This window comes from Arachis hypogaea, chromosome 4 (genome assembly GCF_003086295.3).
Source record: "Arachis hypogaea cultivar Tifrunner chromosome 4, arahy.Tifrunner.gnm2.J5K5, whole genome shotgun sequence".
Lineage (NCBI taxonomy): Eukaryota > Viridiplantae > Streptophyta > Magnoliopsida > Fabales > Fabaceae > Arachis > Arachis hypogaea.
The window spans coordinates 77,084,336-77,101,007 of record NC_092039.1 but is presented as its reverse complement, the minus strand read 5'-3'; the positions used below and the strand labels follow the sequence as shown (position 1 = coordinate 77,101,007).

The 16,672-nt window shown below is 40.8% G+C and overlaps 1 non-coding gene across 1 annotated transcript; it reads left to right on the top strand.

Annotated features, from left to right (window-relative positions):
- Positions 1-11,403: 11,403 nt before the first annotated feature.
- Positions 11,404-11,511, top strand: LOC112799333 (small nucleolar RNA R71). The gene has a single exon (XR_003200907.1). It is a non-coding gene; the product is annotated as a small nucleolar RNA R71 (small nucleolar RNA).
- Positions 11,512-16,672: the final 5,161 nt, after the last annotated feature.

The window sequence follows — 16,672 nt, the reverse complement described above, 5'->3', positions numbered from 1 at the left end:
GGAATATGCATCAAGGTCAGACCAATCAAGGATGGATGGAGCCAAGAAGATCTAATCAACCCTTTAGGCAACAACACCCTCCAAGATATCATGGATAATGACCATTCTACAATGCATACCCAACTGAAAGATATGGTGGACAACCTTGTAACTACGAACAAGTCCCACCCCGTGCCTATAGACCATCCTCTCAACATAACTTTGAACTGCCACACTCACAAGCCCCTTTCCACCATTCACCTCCATATGACCCCAATCCTTATTCACCACACCAGCCACCATATGAACTATACACAGAACCACCACCTCAATATACACCATCTCCTTATCATTATCAAGATGAACCACCTTCCTACCATGAACCCTTTCTCCCAACAAATGAGCCCTCCTATCCACCCCAAATCTCCTTGGAGAAAGCAATTGGTGATCTAAACTATACTATACAAGCTTTCGCCGCCCAAATCGGATTACCAAATCCCTTCAACAATCAACCCTCAAGCTCTAGTACACTTCCTTTTCAACCACAGAATAATCTCCCCATCCCATCACCACCATCCATGGAAGAGCACCCACATCCATCAATCCAAGAGCAAGATGATCCCAATTATGCTATTGATATGGAACAGCAAAGAAGGAATCATCTTCGCGAATCCATACTTCATAAAGAGCTAGAGGAGGCCCTATGGGTAAGGGTTGGGGAAACCCTTGAAGATGAAAGAATAGTTGAAAGGAGTTGTCATAGAAAGAAAAACATCGAGGATGAGTATGATTTTATACTTAAACAATTGGACAAAGCAGCAATTTTTAAAAAAGGAAGAAGTGGTTGCAGACTTAAAGATGCTGTACCTCCATTGGAAAGTCCAGTCACAAAGCTTCCTTCCACATTGTTTGATGTTGATGTTGAGAAGAGCGTACAACCTCCAAGGTAGATCATGGTTAAAGATTTTGTAGAGGTTGATCAAGAGGTAGAAGTTGTCAAAGAGCACAAGGGAGTGGAGCTTGAAATCACCTTGCCAAAGTTATTGGAGACCCCTCCCCCTAAGTTTCCATCATCCTTCACAATATTCAAGTGGGTAAAATTCATATCCCTTAGCTTTCTAATTCCACTTGAATATGGGCTACTGGAGACGGATGGTCAACTTAGAGCTCTTTGTGGCATTAAGAGCAAGAGGAAGATGGTCAGTGGTAAGAATTGTCCTGCAAGGTTCATTGTGGTTGGAAGCCTTAAGTTTAGACGCAAAGGTTGGTGTAAAGCTCAATTGAATGGGTCTAGGAAGCTGTTTGGTAGCTGCAGTGAGAATTCAAATTACTTATCACCCGGCTGGAAAAATACAGATCCTGACAAAAATGGGTGTAAAAGCAAGGTTTGGGATCCTGGCATCTGCTCTGACATTTGTCACCTCGGGAGCCTAAGAATCTGTTTGAAGCTACTTAAGAGCTTTACATGCCTAGTTTGGGACCCCGGAGGCTATTGGAAGTACAAACATTGGTGGGGATTCCTGGATCAGTACAAGCATAAACCACCATAACAGGAAGCTCACCAATTGTCCAACTTAAGGACTTTAACTAAAAGTGCTAGGTGGGAGAAAACCCACCATGGTATGATCGTTCCTTTTGCAATTTTAATTTTATTCAGTTTTATTTGTTTTTGAGTTTTATTTTATTTTATTGAACCTGGAATCATGCATAGCATTCACATTAAGCATTGCATTCTGCATACTACATAAAAAAAAGATGCCACGCGACGCGACCGCATCAGCGACGCGTCCGCGTCGCAAGGAGAGGGGAGAAAATAAAAATGAACAGAGAGTCACGCTGGAGCGTGGCTGGAGGCATGCCAGTGGCACAAATCGACCCACGCGACCGCGTCGCTGACGCGTCCGCGTCACATGGGCATAATGGCCTCCCACGCGACCGTGTGCCACACGCGGCCGCGTGCCCTGATTTTCGACGTCAAAAAGGTGCATGGCCGAAAGTTGTGCTGGAATTGGGCTGGACTCGTGCTAGAAGCCCAAGCCCTCCCACGCGACCACGTGCCCCACGTGGCCGCATCGCTCTCCAAAAATGGCCATCCACGCGATCGCGTCACCCACGCGATAGCGTCACCCCAATTTTGGCAAATAAATTTATTTGAACAGAGAGTTGTGCTGGCGCGAGGCTGCACTCGTGCCAGAAGCATAACATGGGTCACGCGATCGCGTGACTGACGCGATCGCGTGCCCATACTTAACGCGCATCCACGCGAACGCGTGCCCTACGCGGTCGCGTCGCATGCGCTGCACAGCTCACCCTAAAATTGCCACATATCTTATCTTTCACTCCTCCAAATCCTAATTTTTTCTTTTTCTTTCTTATTTACTTCCTCTTCCCTTCTTTACCTTCTCATTCTTCTTATTTTTCTTTTTATTTTATTTTAATTTGTTTACATACTTTCATTCATTGCATTATTTTCATTGGTGTTGGAATTTTATTTGCGTCATTGTGGATTGTTGCAAAATTGTTTGGCAATTATATTTTTAAAGGGTTGCTTGCATGCTCACTTTAATACTTTCTATGCCGTATTCACCATGCATGTATGTGTTTGTGAAAAAGCCCATATAGCATTATGCACTTCTCTATTTTACTTTACACTATTCAATGCTTGCTTTTCATAAACTCCCTTTACTATTTTATTAATTGACCATAATTATCAATACAAACATGGTGATTTATTACCAGTAATGCTTGGTTTATGCTACTCATGCCCTTTGCCGGCATGCCAATAAACACCTTGCATTCACTTGTCCTTATATGCACTAGCTATTTTCCATTGATGGCTTTTCACATGTACTCGCGAGCATGTGTTAATGTCAGTTACATCCTAATGTGCATCTATCACCACCTTTTCCATTCTCTTCCTTGCTATAGTTATCTCTTTGAATTTAATTTACTTTCTCTTCCCTTTTTCAGGATGGCCACCAAGAAAGGAAAAGAGAAAGCTACTCCCAAATCACCGGCAAGGAAAGGAACAGAAAGAGCCCCAGCTGAGGAACCACAACCCCCGTCCACTCGCACATCTTAGCATGCACCGAGGACGGTGAAATCTTTAAGTGTGGGGAGGTCGATACCGATCTCCGCGTGTCAGTTAGTCCCTTCTTAACACCAATCTTTGTTTTTCATTGTTGCATTTGCATGTTTGATTGCATGTCTGTTTTATTTGTGCATATTTTACCACTTGGTTGAAGTAATATTTTCTTTTTCAAGAGACTTTTTAGAGTATTTCACTAGTTTGAATAAAACTTTTTGAAAAACTTGTATGAAAGAAATATTATTTTGGAACATGGTTTAAAGCTTGAACACACAAAACCAGTGAGATTTTGAGCCTATTTGATTGGTTGCATTTTATCAACCAATATTTTATTTTTGGTGTGTGTTTTTCTCTCTAAGATTGTGATCTTTGTCTTGCTTGATTCTATATTTCCATTGTTTAATGTATGCATACACTTATATGATTGAGGCCTTGTTTCACTGAGCTTACATACCCATATGGCCTTAACCTTTTCATTATCTACTGCAAACCAATTTTGAGCCTATTTACCCCTTTGTTCTTTATTTTAGCATATCATTAACTCTAAGAGAAAAACAATAATGTCCTTAATTTGAATCCTTGGTTAGCTTAGACTAGTGAGAATGCTTATGAATTAAGTGTGGGGAAGAGTGGGTTTGGAAACATCTGGTTTGAGAATTGAGTATGTTAGAATTTTCTGAAAATGTAAAAAAATGTTTAGGACATGTTCATGCATTCAATAAATTAATCATATGCATAAAAAAAAAAGCAAATAAGAAAAAGGGGACAAAATGCCCCAAAGTAAGTAGTGAAGGCAATGCATATGTACTGTACTTAAAATTAGAATGCATGAATATGTGGAAAACATGGTTAATGGATGGCTAGATGTTGTATTATGATTACATAGATTGTTTAAGTTAGGTGGGAAAGTTTCAGTTAATTAAGGATTCAAATTTTAGTCCACTTAGCCAAATACAATCCTACCTTGACCCTAGCCCCATTACAACCCTTAAAAGACCTCTTGATTTGTGTATTGGTGCATTAAATTTTTGTTGATTGTTAGATGAAGAGCAAGCTATAGAAAGCAAGATTAGTAGAGAATTGAGAGAATTGACCCTAGACACTTGAAAGTTAGAATGATATACACTACCAAGGGTTCAGTGCTCAATTCTATGTTCCCTGCTTTCATGAGCTATCTTCTTCTTGCAAGTTATTTGAATTGTATTTTGTGATTTGAATTAGTGAAATCCAGTTCATATTTGCCTTGAAGAACTTATTTATTTTTAACCAAGTAGGTAAAAATAATTTGCATTTAGTTGCATTTAATTTAGGTTGCATTGCATTCCATCACTTTAACCTTAATTATTTACCTTGGATTTAGCATGAGGACATGCTAGTGTTTAAATGTTGGGAGGTTGATAAACCCATATTTCGTGAGTTCTTTTGTGCTTAATTTGAGTGATTTATATAATCCTTCACCTACTTATTTACATTAATTGCATGGTTTTACTTTCCCTTCCTTATTATGTCGTATTGTGAAAAACTTGTTTCCTAAGCTTTAAAAATTAATTATTTTAATTATCTTTATTTCCATTCGATGCCGTGATTAGTATGTTGATTAGTTTCAGATTTTCTAAGGCGGAATGACTTAGAGGATGTGTTCAAGGCGACTCAAGTGGAGTCATCCTTAATGTGTTCAAGGCGACTCAAGTGGTCTGCCACTAGATTCTGGGTACCACTCCTATCCTTTATTTCTAAATCAAATTCTTGTAGTAGCAGTATCCAACGTATAAGCCTTGGTTTGGATTCCTTTTTAGCTAATAAATACTTTAGAATTGTGTGGTCTGAATACACTACTACCTTAGTACCAAGTAAATGGGCTCGAAATTTATCCAGAGCAAAAACAATAGCAAGAAGCTCTTTTTCAGTAGTAGTGTAGTTAGACTGAGCGGTGTCTAAAGTTTTAGACGCATAAGCAATAACAGAAGGATCCTTACCTTCATGCTGAGCCAGTGTTGCTCCTACTGCATGGTTGGAAGCATCGCACATGATTTTGAATGGCTGGTAGCGCGAAATTGTGATCAATACTTTTCACAACTCGAATAATCCCCGGTAATGAATCCAAAAACTTGGTGTTCAATACCATGGCATAAACACAACTTCGCACAACTAACCAGCAAGTGTACTGGGTCGTCCAAGTAATAAACCTTATGCGAGTAAGGGTCGATCCCACAGAGATTGTTGGTATGAAGCAAGCTATGGTCACCTTGTAAATCTTAGTCAGGCAAACTCAAATGGATATGGTGATGAACGCATAAAAACATAAAGATAGAGATAGAGATACTTATGTAATTCATTGGTAGGAACTTCAGATAAGCGCATGAAGATGCCTTCCCTTCCGTCTCTCTGCTTTCCTACTGTCTTCATCCAATCCTTTTTACTCCTTTCCATGGCAAGCTTATGTAGGGTTTCACCGTTGTCAATGGCTACCTCCCATCCTCTCAGTGAAAATGTTCCTATGCTCTGTCACAGCATATGGCTAATCAGCTGTCGGTTCTCGGTCAGGCCGGAATAGAATCCAGCGATTCTTTTGCGTCTGTCACTAACGCCCCGCCTGCTAGGAGTTTGAAGCACGTCACAGTCATTCAATCATTGAATCCTACTCAGAATACCACCGACAAGGTTAGACCTTCCGGATTCTCTTGAATGACGCCATCAGTTCTAGCCTATACCACGAAGACTCTGATCTCACGGAATGGTTGGCTCGGTTGTCAGGCGAGCACTCAGTTGTCAGGCGATCAACCATGCATCGTGCAATCAGGAATCCAAGAGATATTCACCCAATCGAAGGTAGAACGGAGGTGGTTGTCAGTCACACGTTCATAGGTGAGAATGATGATGAGTGTCACGGATCATCACATTCATCAAGTTGAAGAATAAGTGATATCTTAGAACAAGAACAAGCGGAATTGAATGGAAGAACAATAGTAATTGCATTAATACTCGAGGTACAGCAGAGCTCCACACCTTAATCTATGGTGTGTAGAAACTCCACCGTTGAAAATACATAAGAACAAGGTCTAGGCATGGCCATGAGGCCAGCCTCCCAATGATCTAAGATAGCATAACAATGAAGATAGCTACCCCTCGATGTCTGAATACAATAGTAAAAGGTCCTACTTATAGAAAACTAGTAGCCTAAGGTTTACAGAAATGAGTAAATGACATAAAAATCCACTTCCGGGCCCACTTGGTGTGTGCTTGGGCTGAGCAATGAAGCATTTTCGTGTAGAGACTCTTCTTGGAGTTAAACGCCAGCTTTAGTGCCAGTTTGGGCGTTTAACTCCCATTTGGGTGCCAGTTCCGGCGTTTAACGCTGGAAATCTTGAAGGTGACTTTGAACGCCGGTTTGGGCCATCAAATCTTGGGCAAAGTATAAACTATCATATATTGCTGGAAAGCCCAGGATGTCTAATTTCCAACGCCGTTGAGAGCGCGCCAATTGGGCTTCTGTAGCTCCAGAAAATCCACTTCGAGTGCAGGGAGGTCAGAATCCAATAGCATCTGCAGTCCTTTTTAGTCTCTGAATCAGATTTTTGCTCAGGTCCCTCAATTTAAGCCAGAAAATACCTGAAATCACAGTAAAACACACAAACTCATAGTAAAGTCCAGAAAAGTGAATTTTAACTAAAAACTAATAAAAATATACTAAAAACTAACTAGATCATACTAAAAACATACTAAAAACAATGCCAAAAAGCGTACAAATTATCCGCTCATCACAACACCAAACTTAAATTGTTGCTTGTCCTCAAGCAACTGAAAATCAAATAAGATAAAAAGAAGAGAATATGCAATGAATTCCAAAAACATCTATGAAGATCAGTATTAATTAGATGAGCGGGGCTTTTAGCTTTTTGCCTCTGAATAGTTTTGGCATCTCACTCTATCCTTTGAAATTCAGAATGATTGGCTTCTTTAGGAACTTAGAATCCAGATAGTGTTATTGATTCTCCTAGTTAAGTATGATGATTCTTGAACATAGCTACTTATTGAGTCTTGGCTGTGGCCCAAAGCACTCTGTCTTCCAGTATTACCACCGGATACATACATGCCACAGACACATAATTGGGTGAACCTTTTCAGATTATGACTCAGCTTTGCTAAAGTCCCCAATTAGAGGTGTCCAGGGTTCTTAAGCACACTCTTATTGCCTTGGATCACAACTTTATTTCTTTTTCTTTCTCTTTTTTTTCGATTTTTTTTTTCATTGCTTTTTCTTGCTTCAAGAATCATTTTTATGATTTTTCAGATCCTCAGTAACATGTCTCCTTTTTCATCATTCTTTCAAGAGCCAACATTCATGAACCACAAATTCAAGATACATATGCACTGTTTAAGCATACATTCAGAAAACAAAAGTATTGCCACCACATCAAAATAATTAAACTGTTATAAAATTCAAAATTCATGCAATTCTTTTTCTTTTTCAATTAAGCACGTTTTTATTTAAGAGAGGTGATGGATTCATAGGACATTCATAACTTCAAGGCATAGACACTAAGACACTAATGATCACAAGACACAAACATGGATAGACATAAGCACTAAAATTCGAAAAACAGAAGAATAAAGAACAAGGAAATCAAGGAACGGGTCCACCTTAGTGATGGCGGCTCTTTCTTCCTCTTGAGGATCCTATGGAGTGCTTGAGCTCCTCAATGTCTCTTCCTTGTCTTTGTTGCTCCTCTCTCATGATTCTTTGATCTTCTCTAATTTCATGGAGGATGATGGAGTGTTCTTGATGCTCCACCCTTAGTTGTCCCATGTTGGAACTCAATTCTCCTAGGGAGGTGTTTAGTTGCTCCCAATAGTGTTGTGGAGGAAAGTGCATCCCTTGAGGTATCTCAAGGATCTCATGATGAGTGGGGTCTCTTGTGTGCTCCATCCTCTTCTTAGTGATGGGCTTGTCCTCATTAATAGGGGTGTCTCCCTCTATGTCAACTCCAACTGAATAACAGAGGTGACAAATGAGATGAGGGAAGGCTAACCTTGCCAAGGTAGAGGACTTGTCCGCCACCTTATAGAGTTCTTGGGCTATAACCTCATGAACTTCTATTTCTTCTCCAATCATGATGCTATGAATCATGATAGCCCGGTCTATGGTAACTTCGGACCGGTTGCTAGTGGGAATGATTGAGCGTTGGATGAACTCCAACCATCCTCTAGCCACGGGCTTGAGGTCATGCCTTCTTAATTGAACCGGCTTCCCTCTTGAATCTCTCTTCCATTGAGCGCCCTCTTCACATATAATTGTGAGGACTTGGTCCAACCTTTGATCAAAGTTGACCCTTCTAGTGTAAGGATGTTCATCTCCTTGCATCATAGGCAAGTTGAACGCCACCCTCACACTTTCCGGACTAAAATCCAAGTATTTCCCCCGAACCATAGTAAGATAATTCTTTGGATTCGGGTTCACACTTTGATCATGGTTCTTGGTGATCCATGCATTGGCATAGAACTCTTGAACCATCAAGATTCCGACTTGTTGAATGGGGTTGGTAAGAACTTCCCAACCTCTTCTTCGGATCTCATGTCGGATCTCCGGATATTCACCCTTTTTGAGTGAAAAAGGGACCTCAGGGATCACCTTCTTCAAGGCCACAACTTCATAGAAGTGGTCTTGATGCACCCTTGAGATGAATCTCTCCATCTCCCATGACTCAGAGGTGGAAGCTTTTGCCTTCCCTTTCCTCTTTCTAGAGGTTTCTCGGGCCTTGGATGCTATAAATGGTTATGGAAAAACAAAAAGCAATGCTTTTACCACACCAAACTTAAAATGTTTGCTCGTCCTCGAGCAAAAGAAGAAAAAAGAGAGTAGAAGAAGAAGAAATGAGGGGAAAGGGAATGGCTTTTGTTTTCGGCCAAGAAGGGGAGAAGTGGTGTGTATGTTGTGTGAAAATGAAGGGGTGAAGGAGGGTTTATATAGGAGAGGCCAAGGGTAGGTTTCGGTCACTTGGGGGTGGGTTTGTGTGGGAAAGTGGTTTGAATTTGAATGGTGAGGTAGGTGGGGTTTTATGAAGGATGGATGTGAGTGGTGAAGAGAAAGATGGGATTTGATAGGTGAAGGGTTTTTGGGGAAGAGGTGTTGAGGTGATTGGTGAATGGGTGAAGAAGAGAGAGAGAGTGGTAGGGTAGGTGGGGATCCTGTGGGGTCCACAGATCCTGAGGTGTCAAGGAAAAGTCATCCCTGCACCAAATGGCAAACAAAATCACGTTTTTAGCCATTCCTGGCGTTAAACGCCGGGCTGGTGCCCATTTCTGGCGTTTAACGCCAGCTTCTTGCCCCTTTCTGGCGTTTAACGCCAGTCTGATGCCCCTTTCTGGCGTTAAATGCCCAGAATGGTGCCAGACTGGGCGTTAAACGCCCAACAGCTAACCTCACTGGCGTTTAAACGCCAGTAGGTGCGTCCTCCAGGGTGTGCTGTTTTTCTTCCTGTTTTTCATTCTGTTTTTGCTTTTTTCATTGATTTTGTGACTTCTCATGATCATCAACCTACAAAAAAAAAGAAAATAACAAAATAAAATAGATAAAATATAACATTGGGTTGCCTCCCAACAAGCGCTTCTTTAATGTCAGTAGCTTGACAGTGGGCTCTCATGGAGCCTCAGAAATGCTCAGAGCCATGTTGGAACCTCCCAACACCAAACTTAGAGTTTGAATGTGGGGGTTCAACACCAAACTTAGAGTTTGGTTGTGGCCTCCCAACACCAAACTTAGAGTTTGGCTGTGGGGGCTCTGTTTGGCTCTGCCTTGAGAGAAGCTCTGCATGCTTCCTCTCCATGATGACAGAGGGGTATCCTTGAGCCTTAAACATCAAGGATTCTTCATTCACTTGAATGATCAACTCTCCTCTATCAACATCAATCACAGCCTTTGTTGTGGCTAGGAAGGGTCTGCCAAGGATGATGGATTCATCCATGCACTTCCCAGTCTCTAGGACTATGAAATCAGTAGGGATGTAATGGTCTCCAATCTTTATCAGAACATCCTCTACAAGTCCATGGGCTTGTTTTCTTGAATTGTCTGCCATCTCTAGTGAGATTTTTGCAGCTTGTACCTCAGAGATCCCTAACTTCTCCATTACAGAGAGAGGCATGAGGTTTACACTTGACCCTAAGTCACACAAGGCCTTCTTGAAGGTCATGGTGCCTATGGTACAAGGTATTGAAAACTTCCCAGGATCCTGTCTCTTTTGAGGCAGTTTTTGCCTAGACAAGTCATCCAGTTCTTTGGTGAGCAAAGGGGATTCATCCTCCCAAGTCTCATTTCCAAATAACTTGTCATTCAGCTTCATGATTGCTCCAAGGTATTTAGCAACTTGCTCTTCGGTGACATACTCATCCTCTTCAGAGGAAGAATACTCATCAGAGCTCATGAATGGCAGAAGTAAGTCCAGTGGAATCTCTATGGTCTCAGTTTGAGCCTCAGATTCCCCTGGTTCCTCATTGGGGAACTCATTGGAGGCCAGTGGATGCCCAGTGAGACCTTCCTCAGTGGCGTTCACTGCCTCTCCTTCCTCCCAAAATTTGGCCATGTTGATGGCCTTGCACTCTCCTTTTGGATTCTCTTCTGTATTGCTTGGAAGAGTACTAGGAGGGAGTTCAGTAATTTTCTTGCTCAGCTGTCCCACTTGTGCCTCCAAATTTCTAATGGAGGATCTTGTTTCAGTCATGAAACTTTGAGTGGTTTTGATCAGATCAGAGACCATGGTTGCTAAGTCAGAGTTATTCTGCTTAGAACTCTCTGTCTGTTGCTAAGAAGATGATGGAAAAGGCTTGCTATTGCTAAACCTATTTCTTCCACCATTATTGTTGTTGAAACCTTGTTGGGGTCTCTGTTGATCCTTCCATGAAAAATTTGGATGATTTCTCCATGAAGGATTATAGGTGTTTCCATAGGGTTCTCCCATGTAATTCACCTCTTCCATTGAAGGGTTCTCAGGATCATAAGCTTCTTCCTCAGATGAAGCTTCCTTAGTACTGCTTGGTGCATTTTGCATTCCAGACAGACTTTGAGAAATCATATTGACTTGTTGAGTCAATATTTTGTTCTGAGCCAATATGGCATTCAGAGTGTCAATCTCAAGAATTCCTTTCTTCTGACTAGTCCCATTGTTCATAGGATTTCTTTCAGAAGTGTACATGAATTGGTTATTTGCAACCATTTCAATCAGTTCTTGAGCTTCAGTAGGCGTCTTCTTCAAATGAAGAGATCCTCCTGCAGAGCTATCCAAAGACATCTTGGATAGTTCAGAGAGACCATCATAGAAAATACCTATGATGCTCCATTCAGAAAGCATATCAGAAGGACACTTTCTGATTAATTGTTTGTATCTTTCCCAAGCTTCATAGAGGGATTCTCCTTCCTTCTGTCTGAAGGTTTGGACTTCCACTCTAAGCTTACTCAATTTTTGAGGTGGAAAGAACTTCGCCAAGAAGGCATTGACCAGCTTTTCCCAAGAGTCCAGGCTTTCTTTAGGTTGAGAGTCCAACCATGCTCTAGCTCTGTCTCTTACAGCAAAAGGGAATAGCATAAGTCTGTAGACCTCAGGGTCAACCCCATTAGTCTTGACAGTGTCACAGATTTGCAAGAATTCAGCTAAAAACTGATGAGGATCTTCCAATGGAAGTCCATGGAACTTGCAATTCTGTTGCATTAGAGAAACTAATTGAGGCTTAAGCTCAAAGTTGTTTGCTCTAATGGCAGGGATAGAGATGCTTCTCCCATAGAAATCGGGAGTAGGTGCAGTAAAGTCACCCAGCACCTTCCTTGCATTGTTGGCATTGTTGTTTTCGGCTGCCATGTGTTCTTCTTCTTTGAAGAATTCGGTCAGGTCCTCTAAAGAGAGTTGTGCTTTGGCTTCTCTTAGCTTTCTCTTCAAGGTCCTTTCAGGTTCAGGATCAGCCTCAACAAGAATGTTTTTGTCTTTGCTTCTGCTCATAAGAAAGAGAAGAGAACAAGAAATGTGGAATCCTCTATGTCACAGTGTAGAGATTCCTTGAAGTGTCAGAGGAAAAGAAGAGTAGAAGACAGAAGTAGAAAATTCGAACTTATCAAAGAAGATGGAGTTCGAATTCTGCATTAAGGGATAGTGTTAGTCCATAAATAGAAGGATGTGAAAAGGAGGGAAGTAATTTTCGAAAATTAAGTAAAAAATTTGAAAACATTTTTGAAAAACCTTACTTAATTTTCGAAAAAAAAAGGAAAATGGAAAAGAAATCAAGTGATTTTTGAAAGAGATTTTAAAATTAGAAATTAAAAAGATTTGATTGAAAACTATTTTGAAAAAGATGTGGTTAATAAGATATGATTAGTTTTAAAAAAATGTGATTGAGAAGATATGATTTGAAATACATTTTTTTTAAAAAGATTTGATTTTGAAAATTAAAAACTTGACTAACAAGAAAAGATATGATTCAAACATTAAACCTTTCTCAACAGAAAAGGCAACATACTTGAAATGTTGAATCAAATCATTAATTGATAGTAAGTATCTTTGAAAATGGAAAGAAATTGATTTTGAAAAAGATTTGATTGAAAAATTGATTTGAAAAAGATTTGATTTTGAAAAGATTTTGAAAACTGAAAAAAAAAATTGATTTGAAAACAAAATCTTCCCTTCTAGCCATCCTGGCGTTAAACGCCCAGAATGGTGCACATTCTGGCGTTTAACGCCCAAAACTATATCTTTTTGGGCGTTAAACGCCCAACCAGGTACCCTGGCTGGCGTTTAAACGCCAGTCTGTCCTTCTTCACTGGGCGTTTTGAACGCCCAGCTTTTTCTGTGTAATTCCTCTGCTGTATGTTCTGAATCTTTAATTCTTTGTATTATTGACTTGAGAAGACACAAATTAGAAATATTTTTGGATTTTTTAATAATTAAAATGCAACTAAAATCAAAAGAATAATGCATGCAAGACACCAAACTTAGCAGTTTGTATACTGCTGACACTAATGAGAATGCATATGAGACACACAAACACTCAAGTCAAGAGAATTCAAAGATCAAAGTAAGAAATCATCAAGAACACCTTGAAGATCACTAAGACACATGAATGAATGCATGCAACTGACACCAAACTTAAGATGAGACACTAGACTCAAACAAGAAATTTTTGGATTTTATGATTTTGTAAATTTTTTGTGTTTTTCGAAAATTAAGTGGAAGAAGAAAATAAAGGTATCAAAATTCTCAATGAGAATCCCAGGAATCAGTGCAATTCTAGTCTAAGACTCCGGTCCAGGAATTAGACATGGCTTCACAGCCAGCCAAGCTTTCAAAGAAAGCTTCGGTCCAAAACTCTAGACATGGCCAATGGCCAGCCAAGCCTTAGCAGATCACTGCTCCAAAAGCAAGATTGATAAAAATCAACAAGCTCTTGTGATGGTAAGTTGAAACCTCGGTCCAATGAAATTAGACATGGCTTCTCAGCCAGCCAGACTTCAACAAATCATCATGAAACTCTAGAATTCCTCTTCAAGAATTTTGAAAAAAAATAAATACCTAATCTAAGCAACAAGATGAACCGTCAGTTGTCCAAACTGAACAATCCCCGGCAACGGCGCCAAAAACTTGGTGCTGTTGCCGGATCAGAAATTTGGCACTGATGTTACCGGACCAAAAGCTTGCCGAAAACTTGAACAATCCCCGGCAACAGCGCCAAAAACTTGGTAGCGCGAAATTGTGATCAATACTTTTCACAACTCGAATAATCCCCGGTAATGAATCCAAAAACTTGGTGTTCAATACCATGGCATAAACACAACTTCGCACAACTAACCAGCAAGTGTACTGGGTCGTCCAAGTAATAAACCTTACGCGAGTAAGGGTCGATCCCACAAAGATTGTTGGTATGAAGCAAGCTATGGTCACCTTGTAAATCTTAGTCAGGCAAACTCAAATGGATATGGTGATGAACGCATAAAAACATAAAGATAGAGATAGAGATACTTATGTAATTCATTGGTAGGAACTTCAGATAAGCGCATGAAGATGCCTTCCCTTCCGTCTCTCTGCTTTCCTACTGTCTTCATCCAATCCTTCTTACTCCTTTCCATGGCAAGCTTATGTAGGGTTTCACCGTTGTCAATGGCTACCTCCCATCCTCTCAGTGAAAATGTTCCTATGCTCTGTCACAGCATATGGCTAATCAGCTGTCGGTTCTCGGTCAGGCCGGAATAGAATCCAGCGATTCTTTTGCGTCTGTCACTAACGCCCCGCCTGCTAGGAGTTTGAAGCACGTCACAGTCATTCAATCATTGAATCCTACTCAGAATACCACCGACAAGGTTAGACCTTCCGGATTCTCTTGAATGCCGCCATCAGTTCTAGCCTATACCACGAAGACTCTGATCTCACGGAATGGTTGGCTCGGTTGTCAGGCGAGCACTCGGTTGTCAGGCGATCAACCATGCATCGTGCACTCAGGAATCCAAGAGATATTCACCCAATCGAAGGTAGAACGGAGGTGGTTGTCAGTCACACGTTCATAGGTGAGAATGATGATGAGTGTCACGGATCATCACATTCATCAAGTTGAAGAACAAGTGATATCTTAGAACAAGAACAAGCGGAATTGAATGGAAGAACAATAGTAATTGCATTAATACTCGAGGTACAGCAGAGCTCCACACCTTAATCTATGGTGTGTAGAAACTCCACCGTTGAAAATACATAAGAACAAGGTCTAGGCATGGCCATGAGGCCAGCCTCCCAATGATCTAAGATAGCATAACAATGAAGATAGCTACCCCTCGATGTCTGAATACAATAGTAAAAGGTCCTACTTATAGAAAACTAGTAGCCTAAGGTTTACAGAAATAAGTAAATGACATAAAAATCCACATCCGGGCCCACTTGGTGTGTGCTTGGGCTGAGCAATGAAGCATTTTCGTGTAGAGACTCTTCTTGGAGTTAAACGCCAGCTTTAGTGCCAGTTTGGGCGTTTAACTCCCATTTGGGTGCTAGTTCCGGCGTTTAACGCTGGAAATCTTGAAGGTGACTTTGAACGCCGGTTTGGGCCATCAAATCTTGGGCAAAGTATGGACTATCATATGATGCTGGAAAGCCCAGGATGTCTACTTTCCAACGCCGTTGAGAGCGCGCCAATTGGGCTTCTGTAGCTCCAGAAAATCCACTTCGAGTGCAGGGAGGTCAGAATCCAACAGCATCTGCAGTCCTTTTTAGTCTCTGAATCAGATTTTTGCTCAGGTCCCTCAATTTCAGCCAGAAAATACCTGAAATCATAGAAAAACACACAAACTCATAGTAAAGTCCAGAAAAGTGAATTTTAACTAAAAACTAATAAAAATATACTAAAAACTAACTAGATCATACTAAAAACATACTAAAAACAATGCCAAAAAGCGTACAAATTATCCGCTCATCAATGGCTAGCTCCAGTCTGGTCCTCTCACAATTGGAGCTTGAGTCAGGGCGATTTTCAGCTTGTCAAACGCTTGTTTGCAATCCTCACTGAACTCGAACACAATAGCTTTCTACAGTAATCTGGATAGGGGAAGTGCTACCTTACTAAAGTCCTTAATGAATCTTCGGTAGAAACCTGCATGTCCAAGGAACGAACGGACTTCCCTCACAGAAGAGGGGTAAGGCAAACTAGAAATAACATCCACCTTTGCTGGATCTACAGAAATGCCAGTATTAGATACAACATGTCCTAGTACGATTCCTTGTTTAACCATAAAATGACATTTTTCAAAGTTCAATACAAGGTTTGTACTGATACATCTATCTAATACTCTAGATAAACTATCCAAGCAAAGGTTAAAAGAATCACCATAAATGCTAAAATCATCCATAAAAACCTCCATACAGTCCTCAATAAGATAAGAGAAAAGACTCATCATGCACCTTTGGAAAGTGGCTGGTGCATTGCACAGGCCAAAAGGGCATTCTCTTGTAAGCATAAGTCCCAAAAGGACAGGTAAAGGTAGTCTTTTCTTGATCCTCAGGAGCTATATGAATATGGAAATAGCCTGTGTAACCATTTAAAAAGCAATAATGTAATTTACTTGACAGGCGATCCAGCATTTGATCAATGAATGGAAGAGGGTAGTGATCCTTACGAGTAGCTTGGTTGAGACGCCTGTAATCAATGCAGACCCTCCAGGAGTTCTGTACTCTGGTTGCTATGAGCTCTCCATGCTCGTTCTTCACTGTAGTGACTCCAGACTTCTTGGGCACCACTTGCACTAGGCTCACCTATTCACTGTCTGAGATGGGGTAGATAATACCTGCCTCTAATAGTCTGGTCACTTCCTTCTTGACAACCTCTAAAATAGTGGGGTTTAATCTTCTTTGGGGTTAACGAACAGGTCTTGCTCCTTCTTCTAAAAGTATCCTGTGCTCACAAAATTGAGGGTTGATGGCTACTATGTCTGCTAAACTCCACCCAATTGCTTTCTTGTGCTTCCTCAGCACACTAAGTAACTGCTCTTCCTGCTAAGAAGTGAGGTCCTGTGCAATGATAACTGGAAACTTCTGCTTGTCCTCGAGGTAAGCATATTTGAGGTGTGGAGGGAGGGGTTTCAATTCTAACTTC